Source organism: Manis pentadactyla, chromosome 14, assembly GCF_030020395.1.
Source record: "Manis pentadactyla isolate mManPen7 chromosome 14, mManPen7.hap1, whole genome shotgun sequence".
NCBI classification, from domain to species: domain Eukaryota; kingdom Metazoa; phylum Chordata; class Mammalia; order Pholidota; family Manidae; genus Manis; species Manis pentadactyla.
Window position 1 is genome coordinate 23094484 of NC_080032.1, and position 18283 is coordinate 23112766.

Here is an 18283-nt window from a genome sequence, read left to right on the forward strand (position 1 = left end):
GAGGCTGTCCACCTCAGACCAGACTGCAACTGAGCTTCTCCGGAAGAACCACACAGTCAGCCTCTGTTTGCTCTGCCAGGAACACAAACCCAGTCCCCAGTTCACTTGGCTAATGCCTACTCATCCCACAGGCCCTGGTTTACGTGCTGCTTCCCCCGCACCACAGCCCTCCCCCGCCACCCTGCTCCAGCTGCAGGATGCCCCTGTGGGCTCCCATCCCAGCACGCATCATCCTGACTGTCCGCTCTCAGGGCCTTGCCTTCGAGAGAGGGCATTCAGTCAGGAAGGCAGCACCAAGGGTGCCTGGTCAACACTGTCCCGTCCCTGGACAAGATGGTCTGCACACAGAAAGTGCTCAATACACCAAACCAACCAGAGGAGAATGGGACAGTAACCCTAAGGAAACCTGACTTCTGAGACCTCCTTTAAACAGGCTCCAAAAGCTTCTTCGCCTACAACTCAGAAAGAAATAGGCAGATGACCAGAGAGCAGTGCTAAACATTGAGCCAGTCACAGGCCCTGCTGTGGGGTCCTTATATCCTGGCCACCAGCCCAAGCCTCTTGCAAAGCAGAGCAGGTGGTGGCACTCCTGGGCCAGCCGCTGGAAAACAGTCTGCAGGTCCCTTGTGCGCCCAGGACCAGGAGTGGGAAGGACCAGCGTGGCAGAGTGTTTGCTGTCTGAAGCACCTTTCTGTATAGTGTGAGTTTCCTCCAAGCGTCATCCCTCTGTCAGGGAGACGCTCTACTCTCCCCCAACCTACCTGCAGCTGATGCTTCCTGCAGCCTCTTCTTGGCCAATCCAACAAGTTTTCAGTCCAGTTCCAGCCTTTCCATTTTACTGCTTGTCATACTTGGATCCTTAAGCAAAATCCTATCCTCTTGTTAGCTCCCAGGCCCAGAGGTGCAGTTCTCATGTACCAATACAGTGAAGAGGGTCCTCCTTCCAGAGAACCCCCTCTATCCCAGCACAGCAGGGGCTGCCTAAAAATGCACAACCCCATCAGGAAGTAAAGTAAAATCCCCTTTAGCGTGAATACAGCCTTGCCATCTGCAGGAGAGTGATCCTGAGGAAGGCCGAAAACTGCCCCCGCACACACACACACATATACACGCTTCCTGGTAAGGACACCTTAGTGATCCCCCCTCAGACTTATTTTCGAAGGGCCTGTGGCATTCCAGAAAAACCACAAAATGTCTGCCGGCTGCAGCTCCCTGCTCTGGATGTGCCACTCCTCTGGACCCTTATCCGGCTCAGCCTGCTCTGAACCCAAAAAGCGAAGGGAGGCGCTGGGCTCATCTCCACTGGGTCCTCACGACCCCACCATTCCCACAAAGCCATCCAGACTCACTCAGCCATGCCACCCTCAGCTCTGGGGCAGCCCAGCAGTGGCCCCGTCACCAGGGAAGACCCGTGGGCAAGCTTACACACCAACCAGCTGCCTGGGGAACGCGCTGCTCCCACTAAGTTGCTCTTCCTGCCAGCAGCAAAGGGTCTTGCTGTCCTCTCCCACCAGTCCTTACATAACACCCCGAGAGGTCTGGTGTGCCCACTCACTGTGCACACGAAGAGCTCCACAGCAATAACACCACAAGAGGTATAAATCTGTCTCCACTGGCATCTGACAATTCAGGTCAGGTCTTGCTGCCGGAGGAGTAAAAACCAGACCTGTTTTCAGAGCCTTTGGATTTGACAGCAGTGACAGTGGACTACTGCCATTCATCTTACATAGGACATCACCTAATTTTCCCAGTAAGAACCCTATGAGGGATGCCATTCCTCAGATGAGGAAACAAGCTAGAGGTGAAGTGATTTCCCTAACGTGACCAGCTGACAGAGACTGCGCATACCCCCAAGCTGCACTCTTGAGCACCATGAACTACAGCAGATGCGCAGGTGGCACAGCACGAGCCCCCAAGGCTCCTGGCCTGAGCAGGCGCCCTAGAAGGGGTTCACAGCTGGTGCCTGGACACCCATGGAAGGGTAGAAGCCAATAGGACATGCAGAGAAGAAATACATCTACTTCCAGAGAAAGAGAAACCAGGAAGGCTTCTCTCTTCAAAGCATGTTAAGAATCAGATTCTACCCCATAAAGAGTACATGTCCTGCTACCAGCTCACTCTTCAAATCCCTGAAACATGGGCAACGAGGTGGGCAACTCTAAGCCAGAAAGGGCAGCACGTGTCCAACATCCAAGGTCAAAACCAGAGGCGAAAGGATCAAACTCTGACCTCTGGACAGGAGATTCTAAGGACCAGCTTCTTTGGTGAAGGACTAAAAAAAATTCCAGGAGTCCAAAGACGGCTCTCACCTCCCACTCAGGACCGCCGGGTATAAATGGCTGCTGGGTGCCTCTGGCCTCACTGGCTACAGGGACAGCGCCTCACAGAAGCAAAAAAGTGGGGTTGATCCAGCCTGAGTCCCAGAGCCCACATGTGACTGAGACGAGCCCACCTTCTGGTGCTTTCCAAAGTACTTTTCCAACCTATGGAAAAAACAAATTCGCCTGGATCTTGATGGCAACTGATACATCCTGGAAAATGACAAAGCAGATGACAGACAACGCCTCAAAAGGAGCTGTAAGGAGCCACTGTTTCCGAAGACCTCTCTAGCTGGCTGCCAAGTCAAGCTAGAAAAGCTGCTGCTGCCTTCAGCCACAGAGCCCAGCTTTTGTAGGAAGTGGGTGCCACCTGGCTTGTCAGGAGTCAACTGAGTAACACTTGAAAGGAAGGATCCTAAAAAAGGACACTGAGAAAATCAATGGGTAAGAAAGACATCCAGGGTCTCTATTAAGGTAAACAAGCCAAAGCCCTCTCTTTCTGGCATGAAACTTCTGTCCTCATCTCTCTTGGGTGATACCTGAAGGTTCAAAACTCTGCACCCCACACTATCCTACCCTTGCCTCTGTGTACTCAAGAAACTCCCTAATGCTTTTTGTTAATTTCAGCATGAAATGTTCTTCTCAGCTAAAGGGAATGATGGCATCTGCTGACTTTCCTGTGCAAAAGCAGCCTCCCCAACCCCAAGGCCACTGGGGGATTTATCAGCCCAGGATCCATATCCTCAGCTCCATCTGGTTAGGAAAATCTTACATGTCCCCACACATAAACTATAGTATCCCAACACCTTTTCTCCACCAGCAACTCCCAAGCATCTTCCTTAAAGGGCATATTGTTAGGGTAGTTCATTCATTCCACAAATATTTACTGAGTGCCTCCTATCTTATCACATCCTCTTCCCTAGGATATTCGCGGACAGACCTCTTCAACTCCTCATCCCTAAAATACTGAGTTTAAAAGTACTTGGATTAACGTAAACTAATGAAATGACATCTTGTGTTCATGGACTGGAAGACTTAATACTGTTAAGATGGCAAAACTCCCCCAAAGTTATCTACAGATTCAATGCAGGCCCTATCAAAGCCCCAAGCTGGCTTTTTTGCAGAAATTGACAAGCTAATCCTAAAATTCTTGTGGATATGCTAGGGACCTGTAAAAGCCAAAACAATCTTGAAAATGAACAAAGTTGGAAGATTCACACTTCCTGACTTCAAAACTTACTACAAAGCTACAGAAAACAAGACAGTGTGATACTAGCACAAAAACAGACTTATCGATCATATGATAGAATTTAGAGTCCAGAAACAAACTCTCACAATATTTATGACCAGTTGATTTTCAACAAGTGTATCAAGACAATTCAGTGGAAGAAAAGAACAGTCTTTTTAACAAATGGTGCAGGGACAAATGGATAGCCACATGCAAAAGAATGAAGCTGGATCCTCCAACTCACACTATATACAAAAATTAACTCAAAAATGAATTAAAAACCTAAATATATGAGCTAAAACTATAAAACTGAAAATAAAACATAGGGGACAATTTTCATGACCTTGGATTAGGCAATTATTTTTTGGATAGGACCCCAAAAGCACAGGCAACAAAGGGAAAAAAAAAACCTGGACTTTAAAATTAAAAACTTTTGTGCTGCAAAGGGCACTGTCAAGTGAGAAAGCTCACAGAATGGGAGAAAGTATTTGCAAATCATACATCTGGTAAGGGGCTAGGATCCAGAATATGTTAAGAACTCTAATAACTCAACAATAAATAAGCAAACATCCCAATTTTAAAAGGGTAGGCATTTCTCCAAAAAAGATATACAAATGGGCAATAAGCACATGAAAAGATCCTCCACATCACTAGTCAACAAAGTATGTAATCTACACTGGAGTCTCATTAACCTCTCACACATTCCCACCTACCCACCCACCCAAGTGTTTTCTGGTCTTTAGTTATGAACCAGATTCAACGCTGAGAGCTGGGACTACAGGTATGAGTAAGATGTATTCCCTACTCTCAAAGGCACTATAGTCTAGGAAAAAAAAGACATGTAACCACTTGAGCACAATGCAACATGATGGTGATGATGATATTAAAAGCTAACCTTTGTTAATCACTCAATACTTGTATCAATAATGTATGAAATAGGAATTATCATCTCCAGTTAGAAATGAGGAAAGAGGCACAGCAGTTAAGTAACCTGTCCAGTGTCATACTGCCAGTAAATGAAAAGCTGAGATATGAAACCCTGGTGTGCTGACCCAGGAGAAATGCCTCATCACACTGGTTAAGGAGGTTGGAAAAAGTGTCAAAGACACAGGAGGTGGTGATTAAGGTGAGACTCAGAGGAAAAATAGAGGACTCTGCAGGCCAGGAGTAGGGGTGGAGCTAGGGAGTGAATGTTTAGGCAGAAGGAAGAGTAAGATAGAGATACACTACACGACACATTCAAGGGATAGCCGATAGGGCTGCTGGAGAACAGCCCTGAGATGGCACGAGCCTAATCCTGCAGGGCCTTGGGTGCCACCTTAGAGAAACAGTGGCCCCTGTAGAGCAGTTAAAAGACTTTATATGCAGGAACAACATGATCGTATTCTGGCAACAGTGTGAGGAACAATTATCTTTTAGGCAGTGAGCAAGGTGAAAGGCCAGGAGATGAGCTGAGGATACTACAGGAGTCCAGGCTGAAGATCATGAAGACTTGAAGCCACAGAAGGGATGACAAGGAACAGAGGATTCAGATGGTTCAGAAGGTGACACAGTTTTGGAAGGCACAGGAGGCTGACTGAACCTGGGAGAGGCAAAAAGGAAGAGTCCTGGAAGACTGAGGTTTCTGACTTGAACAACAGGAGAACACGGGACCTAGGAGAGGGGAGAGAAAAGTGACTCCACCATGGAGACGTGGAATCAGTGACCCACAGGACATCCGAGGAAGACAGGTGGCCAGCAGGCAGGAGGGACCAGAGCAAAGTTGCCCATCCAGGAATCAGCATGACAGAGTGTTAAACTAGTTAATCTGTGAGGCTGTCTGGGAAAAGGGGCAGAGTGAAAAAAGGGTCCCCAACAGTACCTTCAAGACTAAAAACATTCAAGGGCCAGGTGAGAAAGAGCAATATGCTGTGGAATGGGCAGAAAGGCCAGAAGAGCAGTGGGAGGTTGTGACTTCCCCAGCCAGGGAAGAGTTTCAAGAAGGGAGTAGGCCAGGGTTTCAACTCTCAGGAGTAGTCAGCGAGAAAAATAGTAAAACATGGCTGTACGTTTTTATAATTAAGGCAGTTCCATGGGTTCCACCAAACTAAACCCTATTAGCAGCACAGTGACAGTGAACCCCACAAGGAGTAGCCATAGCCCCGCAAACAGCAAAGAACTCTTTGGTCATACTAGCTAGTTGCTTTCTACTGCCTAACACAGATTTATTTCAATGTTGTCTGTTCCCAAATCTTCACACATAATGGACATCCCAGGAAAAGCATTGTGGGCTCCTTAACACACACCTGTAGACTCCAGGGAGGGCTCTGGTTTGTTTATAAACTGAGGGTAAGAACCAAAACAATAAAAACACAAGAGCTGTCAGAAACCCAGGGGATGGGAGCACCTCTGGAGAATCTGAAGAAAGCTAAGGACCTTTTCCCAGGAAAATGCACACAGGCACCAAGTTACAAAATTTTTGCATATAATTTCAGGAAGATTCAGGGACCCCCTGAATAACAGTGGTTATAACAGTGGTTAACAGCTGCATACATTTCTGCGAGATTTTCTTCTTCAAAATTTCCTATTATTATTTATTATTTTAAACACAAAATAATCATTTTATAGTTTTTCTTAAAAAAGGAAAAGCTATTTTCACTTTAGAGATTTAAAAAAAAATAACCAAAATGGCACAAGAATTCTAACAACCTTTCTTTAACGAGCATCTCCTCAAACTGAAAAGCACAGCTAAAGAATTTTCCAACACATTCTGCACTGGAGAAGCAAATGAAGCCCATGAGGGAAGGCCCAACCAAGGGTGTGCACTGGCAAAATGCATGCAAGGGGTCTCTTCCCATCCACCATCACCCCCTCGCTCCAACCTGCAACATCAGGATCAGAGGAAACCCAGGGGAAGGTATGAGGTATGGGGCAGACAGGCCAGCCCAGCAGAACAGGCCTAAGGTAGCCTGATGCCACCACAACAGGTGACCAGCCTTGGGTAGGGAAGAGGTAACAGCAAGACTTTTAAGGTGCAGTGGGTGAAACTCTGATGGGGTGGGAGTAAGGGGTTCAGTGCAGTCACAGGGATAGACTGGGCAACACTGACTTCCCAACAGGGCCTCCACTGAGTTCTTCCACACAGGTTGGCGAGTATATCTGCATGCCCACACTCCAGACGTCCACCCCTCCTTGAAGACTTCAAGAACAGTGAGGTCTAAAGCCTGCAGGCTGGAGACTCAGAAACTCTGGCTCTCTTTTGGAAGACACAAATGCCTTTGTAGTCTCTTGAGGAAGCCACTCTTCTCAGGTCCAAGAAATCCCAAGGCTGAGAAAACTAGTGAGGAGAAGGTGAGGGACTCAAGCAGCAGTGAGCTGCAGTATGGAGTATCTGCAAATGTAGGGCCCTTAGTTGACAACCATCTTCTCTGTTGGGACTATTAGAAAAACCTACTTGTGCCTTGACCTGGCTTAGAGGTCCTCTCCCTCAAAACACCTGTGGGGGAAAAAAAACCATCTTAAAGAGAAAGCTGCGACCTCGAGAATTTCTGTTGCTTACAACTTCAGAAGTTCCACAACCAGGCTCACTGACTGGAGGAGGAGGAAAAACATGTAGGCACCGGGAGTACAGGAAGTCTCTTGATGGAAGTCTCTCTCAGGAGTGTCAGGACCTGAAAATGTGTTTTTAAGCCCAGGGACATAAGAAGTCTTGTCTTACACACTGTCAACGATTATATCGACCATAGGCCATAAGGTGTGGCCAAATTAAAAAACCAAAACAAAACAGGTAACAGAAACCTCAATCCTGAAACACCAAAGCACAGTCAGCACTGAATACAAGTGTCTTATAGATGACCAGTTGCAGAAAGGGTAACTGTTGGCGGGGGTTAGGCAGATCCAAACTGAACTGAAAAATTTTAAACCAAGAGTTGAGGTGTGAATCAAGAAGCAACAACTGAGAACCATAATCCCGAGATGCTACTGATTTGATAAAAGTTCCAAGCCAAAACCACCTGGGTCGTCTCTGAGTTAATCCATTCCGTAAGACCTTATAAGACCTCACATGTGTGCCTAAAAAATATCCGGCGAAAGAAGACAGTAACTTCGTCTGTTAGATAAATTGTATCACACATATTAAGTGGTTTTAAGTGCGTACAGTGCTTCCTCAATCACCCCTTAAGGAAAGGAAAAGACGTTCATACATTTCGGCCTTAACATTCCAAAACATCTTTATTACACTGATGAAATGCACCCAGGATTATGAATAAGCATCTTATCCACCTAGTCCAATGCCCACATAATTCAACCCCCCCAATGCTTAATTCCTTGGGCAAAAGTCTACCTAGCCTGCGTCCTATTTCAAATATTATACTTCGCAAAATCTCAACTTTCTGCCCCACTTCCTAAACACGAATCTTCCGGAGTAGATTCACGCCGTAAACACACCCTGGGCTTTGTTTTATACAGATTCCAACACCCACCCCGGTCCCAAGAGAGGTTGCTTTCCCTTCTAAATCCAAGCGAGGCCGAGCACTGCCATCTGGGGTCACGGCTTCCTCTGCCCGCCGCTCGCGGACTCGCCGGGTTCCGGATTCCCCGCGCTGCCGGGCCGGGCTCGAGCCCTTCCTGTCTCCGGGTGCCCACGGTAGGCGGCGGGTGCACGGCGCCCAGACAAAAGCTCGGGCTGCGGGCCCACGGGCAGCACCGCCCTCCAGCCCCGAGGCCGCGGTCCCGGTGCAACTTTGCAAACAGAAAGGAGGGAGGCGCCGGCGCCCGCAGGTCAGGGTGCGCCCGGGCGGCCGGCACGCGCGTGGGCCGCGGGCGAGGGCTCGAGGGAGGGAGAGACGCGCCCCGACCGCCTGCTCTGGCGCCCGCAACTTGCTCCAGGCTGTGGCCCGCGCCCGGCAGGGCCCTCCCGACGGCGAGGCCCACATTGTCCCCGCGCGCGGCCCGCGACCATCGCGCACGGCCGCTCGCACACGCCCCCTGCACGGCCGGCTGAGGGCCCGCCGCCTCCCGGCGGCCGCCGGCCTGCAGCGCTCCTCCACGCCCCGCTCGGGCCCGGCCCTGGCGGCCCCACCGGCGGCGACTGCAAAACTTTCTCATCACGGCGGCGACAGCGTCGCGGACGCCCCGGGCGCGTCAGTCTGTCGGCCGGGAGGTCGGGCTGGAGGGTCCCTCCCTCAGCCCCACCCCGGGCCACCGACCTGGTCCGGCTCCGATTCATAGTCGTCGTCCTCGGCGCTCACGGACATGGCCATGGCTCATGGTGGGCCCAGGCTCGCGCGCGCTGACATGGCTGGAGCAGCGCCGCCGCCGCCGCCGCCCGTCCGGAGCAGGCTCGGCTCTCCCTGGCTAGAGCTCGGGCCCCGCTGCCGCGAGGAGGGCGCCGCGCTGCGCGCCTTGCACACCCGCACGGGAGGGGGCGGGGAGGGGCCGACGCGGGGAGGGCCAGGGTGCTCATGCATATGCATAAGGCAAGCCAGGAAGGGGCTGGCCCCCCGGGCCGGCGGGCCAATGACGCAGCCGCGGCGCTCCGGCCGCACACAAAGGGAGCCGGGCCTGCGGTGACACGGGGGCGGGCCCGCCAAGGGCGGCCCTTCGCGGCCGGAGCGCGGGGACTGGGACTGCGTGGGGGTGTGCCCGCGCCCCGCCCGGCCCGCGAGCCGAGGGATGCACATGGGTGGCTGCACGCCGCCGTCGCTCTAACAGGAAATGCACGCCAGACCTGGGGTGGGGTCTTTTGTGTGGTCCTGCGGAGCGACTCGCGGAAGACCCGGGGCGCACGGTCCAAGAGGGGCGGTCCTGAACGCGACGTCGGACAGCGGTACCTGAGCCCCCGGCAGCGGGCTCACGGGCTCTCGGGTTTGCACACGCTCTAGGACCAGGACCTGATGCCCACGAACGCGGGTGTCCAGTACTCGGAGCTTGCAGGCCGGCTGCCTGGATACGTTTTGGGGGCCCAATTCCCCGGACGCGGGCATTTGCGCAGGGCTGGTCCCCTGATGATGCCCTCTTTGTCCTGCGCTTTGCCTTCCCAGGTGAAGGGAGAGTCAGCGTGAAACGTAGGCTGGTGCAAGCGGGTGTTCGGATACAGCCGCCTGACTTGGAGGCTGCCCGAGGGCGCCCTGAATGCACTCTGCTCCGAGGCAGGCTCCCGCACCACCCTCTTGGACGGGAAGCCCTCTCTTCCTGCGGTGCCCAGGAGCCAGTCTTAGAAGGGGTGAGGGAGCTGAGGGCCAGAACCCAGTTCTTTTAGGAGACCTAGCAGCGCCTAAGGCTAGCCCAGGTATGGGTTTTCTTAATTCTTAAACTGTAAAGGTTGCTAGTGCTTACTCCAAAAGCAGCCCTCTCCTGCAGAAAAATGTTACCGGAAATCCAGATTGAGATTCATTAAAAAAAAGTCTCTGGGGCATTTATGTCAGCAGCCCTTCCTCTGAAGGCGAAGTTCTGACCATTACCTAGAGTGATCAATGCTGGTATAAGCATCAAAACCATAGGTAAACTCAAGCTAATGAGATGGATGACCTTAGCTGAGCAGCTGGCATACTTATCATCTGACTAGGAGTCCAAGGTGGACCTAGACATGCATACCTGTATCTGCTCAGGTTCTTCATCTGTAAAATGGAAGGTTTGCCTAATGGAGGGATGGGTAACCCCCTGTAAAGAGATCAGAGTCTTTCCCAAGAAAAAGCCCATTAATTGTGAAATCTGGTGATCAACTCTGCAATTCTCTCCAACTACTGTTCATGTGCAGGCCACCAGCCACAAAATCTACCGTGAGAACAGAAGGGACCCACAGGCAGGTCACGGCCTCGGGTTTCAAGGAAGGCAGAATGTGTGGCAGACAGCTTGTATATAGGACTTCTACTAGGAAGTCAGCAGGTGAGAATAAACAGGGATGTGAGTTTAACTGAGTGGATTTTAAAGTCTGTCTGAAACAAGGTACCTTGTTACCACAGTAGGTAGCACATCAGTCTCATAAAGTCTGTCTGAAACTATACACCCACTGACAACTATGGGAAAAAGTTCTAGCAGATTGGCTCTTTACTGAAACATATCTATCCTGAGTTTCCTTCTTCCCCTCTTAGGTTTTTCACAATTCACTCACAGTTAACAACCAAAACAAAAAGCAAAAAATAAATCACCACCGCCACATCACTCCACCCCAAAGGTCTCAGCTTTTAAAGAGCTACCTTAATGAACCGAAATTTATGTCTACTGATCTCTTCTAAGGGGCTACTCTACCCAGCAGGAAGCCTTTAAAAGAAAGGAGAGGCTGATAAAATGCTCATCATGCTTTCACTCATTGTAATTGGTCAAAACTGCAAGGGTACAGAGATAACCCAAACAACATAATAAACCCCTAAAGATATGGAAGCAGCACTCTTTCTCAAAGGTCTCTACTGTTACATATCAGGGGTGGGAGATTATTTAGACTTGTCTTTGGGCTGATTTATTTTGGGAACTCTCAAAAGCTCACTTCTGTATTTAAGGAAGTAAAAAGACACAGTTCTCATTTATATGGCTTAAGAAGAGAGGGAAAGTATAGATAAAAAGAAGCTGTTGCTAACACAAACTTCCTTCCTTCTGTAACCATTTTTGAGCTCATCAGACCCCCTAACTTAACAAGTGAAGAAATGAAGGCCCCAAGAAAATTAGGAAGTAATTCTCAGGCCCAGGGTCCCTTATGTAACATCATCCAGAGTTCCTCTCTATGGGTCCAGGCAATAAGAGCAGCTAATATTTACTAAGCATGGTTGAAGGGCTAGAAGCCCCGTGAGATATGCACTGTTGTTTACCCATTTTGCAGATGAGGAGAGTAAGGCACACAGCAGCTAAGAAATGAACAGAACTAGATGTGAACCCATAGACAGTTGGAGCTCAGAGCCTGGGCTATTAATCATATCACTCCAATGCCTCATGCCAGAAACAAGAGAGGAGGATGCCAATTATATGGGTATAATAATCCAAGTGATAAACTCAGATTTATGGAGAAAAAACTGTCCCTTACTAAATATTGCAAATTCTGTATTCTTGGTTCAAATCCAATATCAAGGTAGGTTTTGGTAACAAAACTGCTTTCTGACTGATCTGCCAGGAGCCAACTGTGGATGCAGGAAACCAGGATCAAGACATGATGTGGCCACGGGTTCTCTCCAAATGCCAAGATGGCGCCTGCCAGCCACTTTTCTAACACCTCTTAAAAATTCCTCTTCTGACACTTGCAAAGAACTTCTTACTCGTCCACTTCCTTAGATCAAGTTTCTTTTAGCTAACTGATACACACTATTATCCAACACTTGTTTTTATTAACAGTGTGCTGGACTGTATATAAAATATATTATGCCAGCTCTTGCTCAGTAGAACTGCCACCTTAACACTTGGTGTTTACAGTGATCCTAAGGACAGAACACTCTCTTGGTTCCACCTACCCAAGGCTTACATGCTGAGAAAGAGCTCCCCAAAGCTCATGCCCTTAGGACAGGTGGTGCTTGCCCTGAGCCAGGAGGATCCAGAACTTTCACCAAGTGGTGAAGAAATAAACAAAAACAAGTTGGAAAAAGACAAAAACAAGTTGGAAAAAAACAAAAACAAGTTGAAGACAAGTCTACATGGGCCACAGTTGGCACCCACTCCCCTGCTTTCTGAGTGTCATTTGATTTTCTGGTTGGTCTGCCTATCACAGATCATGAGACACATCAGGGATGACCCCTATGTGCTGAGAGATTCTGCCCAGACTTAGCCACCTTAGGGTACTGTCAATTGCACCAGGACAAGTTAGGCAGTGAGCTAAGGTATAAGGAGTGCTAAGCTGTTCTCTCTATTCCCAATTCCAGGAACAGGAGGGGACCAACTGGCAAGTGTCCCCTGAACTCTAGTCTTCCCTAGGGTGCAGGTCCCTCCCGCATATGGCCCCTTTCCTTGTGCCCATATTACAAAAGGCATGGCTAAAGCTTGGAAGTGTTATTTTCCAGAGGGTCAGGGCAGAGAAAGTGAATGGATTCTGTGTCCAAACTAGTAACTGGCTGGCATGCTCTTGAGCCAATGGACACCATTTGTAAACGTGCCCCTATGGAGGGAACAGAAATGACAGAGCAGGCATGCAAAGGGCTGCTTCCTAATGCAAGTAATAATTTATGCTTAATGAGCAATAGAAAATACATGCTTCTGTTATTGTACGATTCTTTTACCGTTTGTCTCTCTGTTCTTCAATAGGTTTTTCCTCTTTAATGCAAAAGGAGGTCTTTGGGGCAGTTATTTTTCCAGTAAAATGTAAATAAGAGGAATTTTTGCATCGTGCCACATAGCAACTTAGGACTGATTCCAGGGTTGCCTGGATAAAACTATGGTTCAAAGAGTGACTGTATGACAAGGGCTGCAATGATTTCTGTTAAGGAAATTACTGCTGTTATTTAATTGTTTTTTATTTTCTCCCTGGAGTCATTCCACAGGCATTTAAAACCACATATATTCATCATATGGGCCCTTTAAACAGACTGAGCTTTCTACTAAATGGGTTCCTTGCCTTACATTGTCTCCTTACATCACCAAAATCAACCAATAAATATGTACCTTCACTGGAAGATTTGTGGCTGTGCACAGGATTTTTTTTTAATTGACTAATTTAACAGGTGACTGACTGGCATTGATCTGAGAAATGTTCCCCCACCATGCACACCATTTCCAACTCATTCGCTGACCTTGGAAGTAACTTTTCCTCTCTATTCACTTCCCTACAAAAATCCAGGCTAAATCTGAGCAACGCAGACAATTCAGAGGTGGCAAATGGGTTCTTTATAAGCCTGCACCCCAGCTCCAGGAAATATGTGGGGCTAAAAATACATAAAATGCCAGCAAAATTCCAGCCTACAATCAGGACTTTTGTCATTTAAGAAGATTTTTCTTAACAAGACCAAATCTCCCCCCTAGGTTTCCTTCCTAAGCAGAGCACCATCACATTATCTATCTGCCACCTTCCCAAGAAAGACCTCGGACATAAAGAAACAGGACATAAACTTCTGTGGAACTTAGAATCAAAAGGAAAGACCAAATCCAAAGATTGGGGATAATAAAGCAGACAGTAAAGAGGCAAAAAACAAGCAAATTGTATTTACCATTAATAGCAGCTCTGTTCATAGTAGCCAAAATGTGGAAACAACCCAAATCCCATGCATTGGTGAATGGATAAACAGACTGTGGCATATCCAGAGAGAGAGAGAGAGAGAGAGAGAGAGAGAGAGAGAGAGAGAGAGAGTGTGTGTGTGTGTGTGTGTGTGTGTGTGTGTGTCCGTCCCATATCCCCACCCCCACCCCCTCCAGCCATTGGCCATCACTTAAAAATGATCTCATCTCAGTTACTATTCTTGAAAGGTAACCTGGTTAGGAAATGTAAACTCTAGGGCATGTTAAAACTAACCAAACTCAAGAGATAGTTGAATCACCTCTTAAAGAGCTGCTAAGTCACTGCGGAGGTCTGAGGGACTCTGACAGTACTTTAATGCTTTTCCCTCTGGGATGCGTGACAAATGCAAATGTGCACTAGCCAGTGTGGCTGGGAGGAGGGCTGGGAAAACACACACATACACATACACACTTTGACTGCTGCCATGCACCTCTCTTCATCTACCATTCTCGCATTTCTGTAAAAATGGCTCCTCTCCAGCAGGCCAATTTGCCTCTAAAAAGCCCTCTGGATCTATGAAAACCCATGCGTTTATCATGACACTCAAAACAGAAAAGGCCTGACAAAACTCTCTGTCACCATCTGAATCTGTCATTAAACCAACTCTTCATTTTGAAAATCGGTATTTAAACGGAAAGAGTTGAGTGCCTATGTTGCCTTTTCAGGAGAGACTGCATTTAAGAGTAGCCCCAATTGATGAGCGAAAGTTCTGCAAAATAAAATAATACCAGCTCAGTGATGTATGTCAACTATTTCTCAACAAAAGGGCAGAGGGGTGAGGGGTGGAAATCCTAGCTAATTCACATGGGAGAGATGACATACTTCCAAATCTCATTTTCATCTCCTGATAAAATTATTGACATAGGAAAGAATGACCAACTAGTACTGAAACCATCAGTGAATGGTGGAAGGGAGCAAGGAGGCAAGGGTCCAAAATATCCCCTTCCAGATTATTCTTTGGAGGAAAGAGAGATGCACATAACTGAATAATGGGGGAATCAGACCACTGTCACCTGAATCCATAACCTATAACATATAACTCTAATCTAACCAAGCCTTTAGATCAAATTTCTAATTATAGAAATTATAAGAGAGATGGGGAAAAAGCTGAATGACACCACAAGGAAGCAATCAAATACATAAAGTGGGATATTCTGCAGGACACACAGTTCTACCTTCTCTACAAATCAATGTCCTAAGAATGCCCTGAGAAAGAGAAAATTAATAACAGATTCAATGTGTAGTCCTGGAGGCTGGTTTGGACAAAGCAGCTATAACAGATAATTTGGAAAATCTGAATGTGACCAGGCATTAGGTGGTATTAAGGAATTGTAAATTTTGTTAGGTATAAGACTTATTTTGGTTGTGTGGAAAAAGAATCTTCTTTTTCAGAGATGTAAACCTAAGTATTTAGGGGTAGAATATCACGATGTCTATAATTTCCTAAAGAATATTTCAGCATAAAAAATAAAGTGAATTAAAAAGGAATAGCACCCACCACTTTACACCCAAAAGGATGGCTATGATAAAAAACAAAAACAAAAAACAGAAAATAACAAGTGTTGGCAAGGATGTGGAGAAACTGGAGCCCTTGTGTACTGCTGCTGGGAATGTAAAATGGTACAGCCACTATGAAAAATAGTATGGCAGTTCCTCAAAAAATTAAACATACAATTACCATATGCAATTCCATTGCTCAGTATACAACTGAATAGGAAGTAAGGACTTGAAAGATGTTTACACATCCAAGTTCACAGCAGCATTACTCAAAACAGTTAAAGGTGGAAGCAACCCAAGCATCCATTGACAGATGAATGGAAAAACAAAATGTGGTGTACACATACAATGAATGAAATATTATTGAGCCTTAAAAAGGAAGGAAATCCTGTCACATGCTACAATGTGGATGTTATGCTAAGTGAAATAAGGACATTATGCTAAGTGAAATAAGCCCATCACAAAAAGACAAATACTGTGTGATTCCGCTTATATGACATACTTAGAGTAGTCAGAATCAGAGAGACAGAAAGTAGAACAGTGGTTGCCAGGGGCTGGGTGGAGAGGGAGCAATGGAGAGTTAGTGTTCAAAGGGCACAATCTCAGTTTCACATGATTAAAAAGTTCTGGAGATGGATGGTGATGATGTTTGCATAACAATGTCAATGCACTTAATGCCACTTAATTGTACACCTAAAAATAGTTGAAGTAGTCAATTTTGTGTTATGTTTCCCACACTTTAACAAAATGTGATGAAAATAAATAAAATATAAAGAAATAAACAGTACCCTTCCCCAGAAGAATCAATCAAATAATCAGAAACATTCAAACCAACAAGTTTCCTCACTTCCCCACCCAGCCTCCTCCTGCCATCTTGTCCCATAAACATTAATGAAGAGAAAAATGAATCTAAATAGCCAAAAAAAAAAAATCGTAATAATAATACTTTTCTTCATAAGTGAGATTACCTCTGAACTCCTGCCAAGTGCTTTGCTCTTTGGTCATTTACATTCACTGGTGGAGAAGGTCAGTGGTTTAGAGCAGGTTTTACTATAGCTTTCACTTCCCACCTACTTTCTTGTATATAATTAAGGTTCCCTTTGTCCCAACAAATACACTTGTCCTTCCCACCTTTATAACAAGAAGCAAAGTTAAACAATGCAAATATTTCACCTGTATGCACCTCATCATACCTCTTTTTTCTCTAGATCACCTAAATTTGAAGAACAGAATTATCTGACAACATCATTTGGTTGCACACACATCTATCTTTCTAACAAAGCCAAATTATACAGGGGCAATGTCAATGATCAAGTGTCCTTCTTTAAAATGGGAAATATATGATAACATTTGACAAAAAGAGAAGTCTGAAGGATAGGCCATTGTTCCAGAAATCATGATAATGGCAAGTAATCACTTACACTGCCTGCCTGGCTCTCCAATTACCAAAGGCAAGAGCGGGCAATATCTTAATTGCTTTCCAAGAATTTGTCTGTGGCATTATTAACACAGACAGCTGAGCAGGTTATCAGTCTAAGAAAGAAATTCTGGGTTGCAGACTTTAATTAGAGGTTATTTCAGCTGAATACTGTCTTCAAGCTCCAACAAAGTGTCTAAAATGATGCAGATGATGGCTGAAAAATTCTAGGTGAGATAAGGTCTTTCTAAGTCCAGTGGGATAAAGGTGCAATGCTGAAATTGGAGGGACAAAAGAGTCTGGAGAGGGAGTATCAAGGAGCCCTTCTTAGTACTCTTCTACTTAGCCTTCTTTCAACAGTTGGCCAAAACTGGACACAAAAGTTAAAGGACAAAGCCTCATTCTCACCAAAGAGGACTCAGAGTCATTTGGAGAGCAGAGACTCTCTTTGGAATACAGTGTCATCTTTTAGAAGCTCTGGGAGAATCTTGCTACTGATCATTCAACAAACATTTTCTGAGCCTTGCTCTCTGGGAGTGATCTTGCAGGACAAGAAAGAAAAAAAAAAACAGACAAGGAAGAAATCAGTTAAGATGAGTTCCAGTCTCAAGAAGCTACTGGAAGCTTAGGACTGATATGCAACAAAATGCAGGATAGCCGGTGGACATCCAGTGGAAAGAGAAATCAGGGGAGAAATCAATTGGGATCTTGGCAGGAAATGAACGGTACCCTGGCACCTTCATACCAGGTCATGGAAGAGTTTAACAGAGACTAGATTTACAGAGCCTAAGTAGGGTTAGGGAAACCAACAGGCCACGGTGATACACCCCAGGCCCAGACTGGGATAACCCATCACCTCCCTCCGGCCAAATGGGCTAGGGAAGGTAATGGTTACCAAAAAGTGAGGAAAGTTGGGGGGAAGGCACAAAATAGGAGCCATGGTCTTCAAAGGAAGGAAACAGCTAACTTGCATTGATCACATGGGGTGGAAGCTGGGGCATAAATATCTCCACCTGTCTCTCCTCCCAACTTCCCATCTCCAGATGGCACTTGGCATTGGCTGAGCACAACCAGAAGCCAGAGAGGCAAAGAAGCCCTTTGGTGCACCCACAGAGTGGCCGGGAAAGGCTGGTACAACCTCCAGAGGGCTCCGGAGGTACAACTAGAAAATAACCAGCTCAGGAAGCTTCCAGGTGAAGAAGGAGTTAGGTTGGGCCTGGAGGCAGAGAATTTGTATGGGGGAAATAAGACGGGCATTCCCAAAAGGGGAAGACTAGGAGCAAGGCCAAGGCTGGCAAATAAATGGAAATTATGGAATAATTCAGCTCCCCTGAAATGTAGAAAAGATGAGAAGAAGTCCTAGATTCTGCAGCACAGCTACAACCAAGGACTTGGGCACTTACGGTCAGGTTGAGGACTTGGGAGATGACTTAAAGAAGGTGGAAAGTCACTGAAGTCTTGATAAGTTTACAGACTGAATTGTATTTGCCCAAAAATGCTCTACCTGCCAGTACCTCAGAATGTGATCATATTTGGACACATCAGAGGTGGTTAAGTTAAAATAAAATAATTAGTGCCCTAATCATATGCTGGTGTCCTTAGAGACAGGAAATTCGGACACAGACATGTACAGATTATGTGAAGACATGGGGAGAACA

The 18283-nt window shown here is 46.7% G+C and overlaps 1 protein-coding gene across 10 annotated transcripts in view; it reads right to left on the reverse strand.

Annotated features, from left to right (window-relative positions):
• Positions 1–18283, reverse strand: part of KDM2B (lysine demethylase 2B) — a 109575-nt gene that overhangs the window by 19193 nt on the left and 72099 nt on the right. The gene's annotated exons all lie outside the window — the stretch shown is intronic.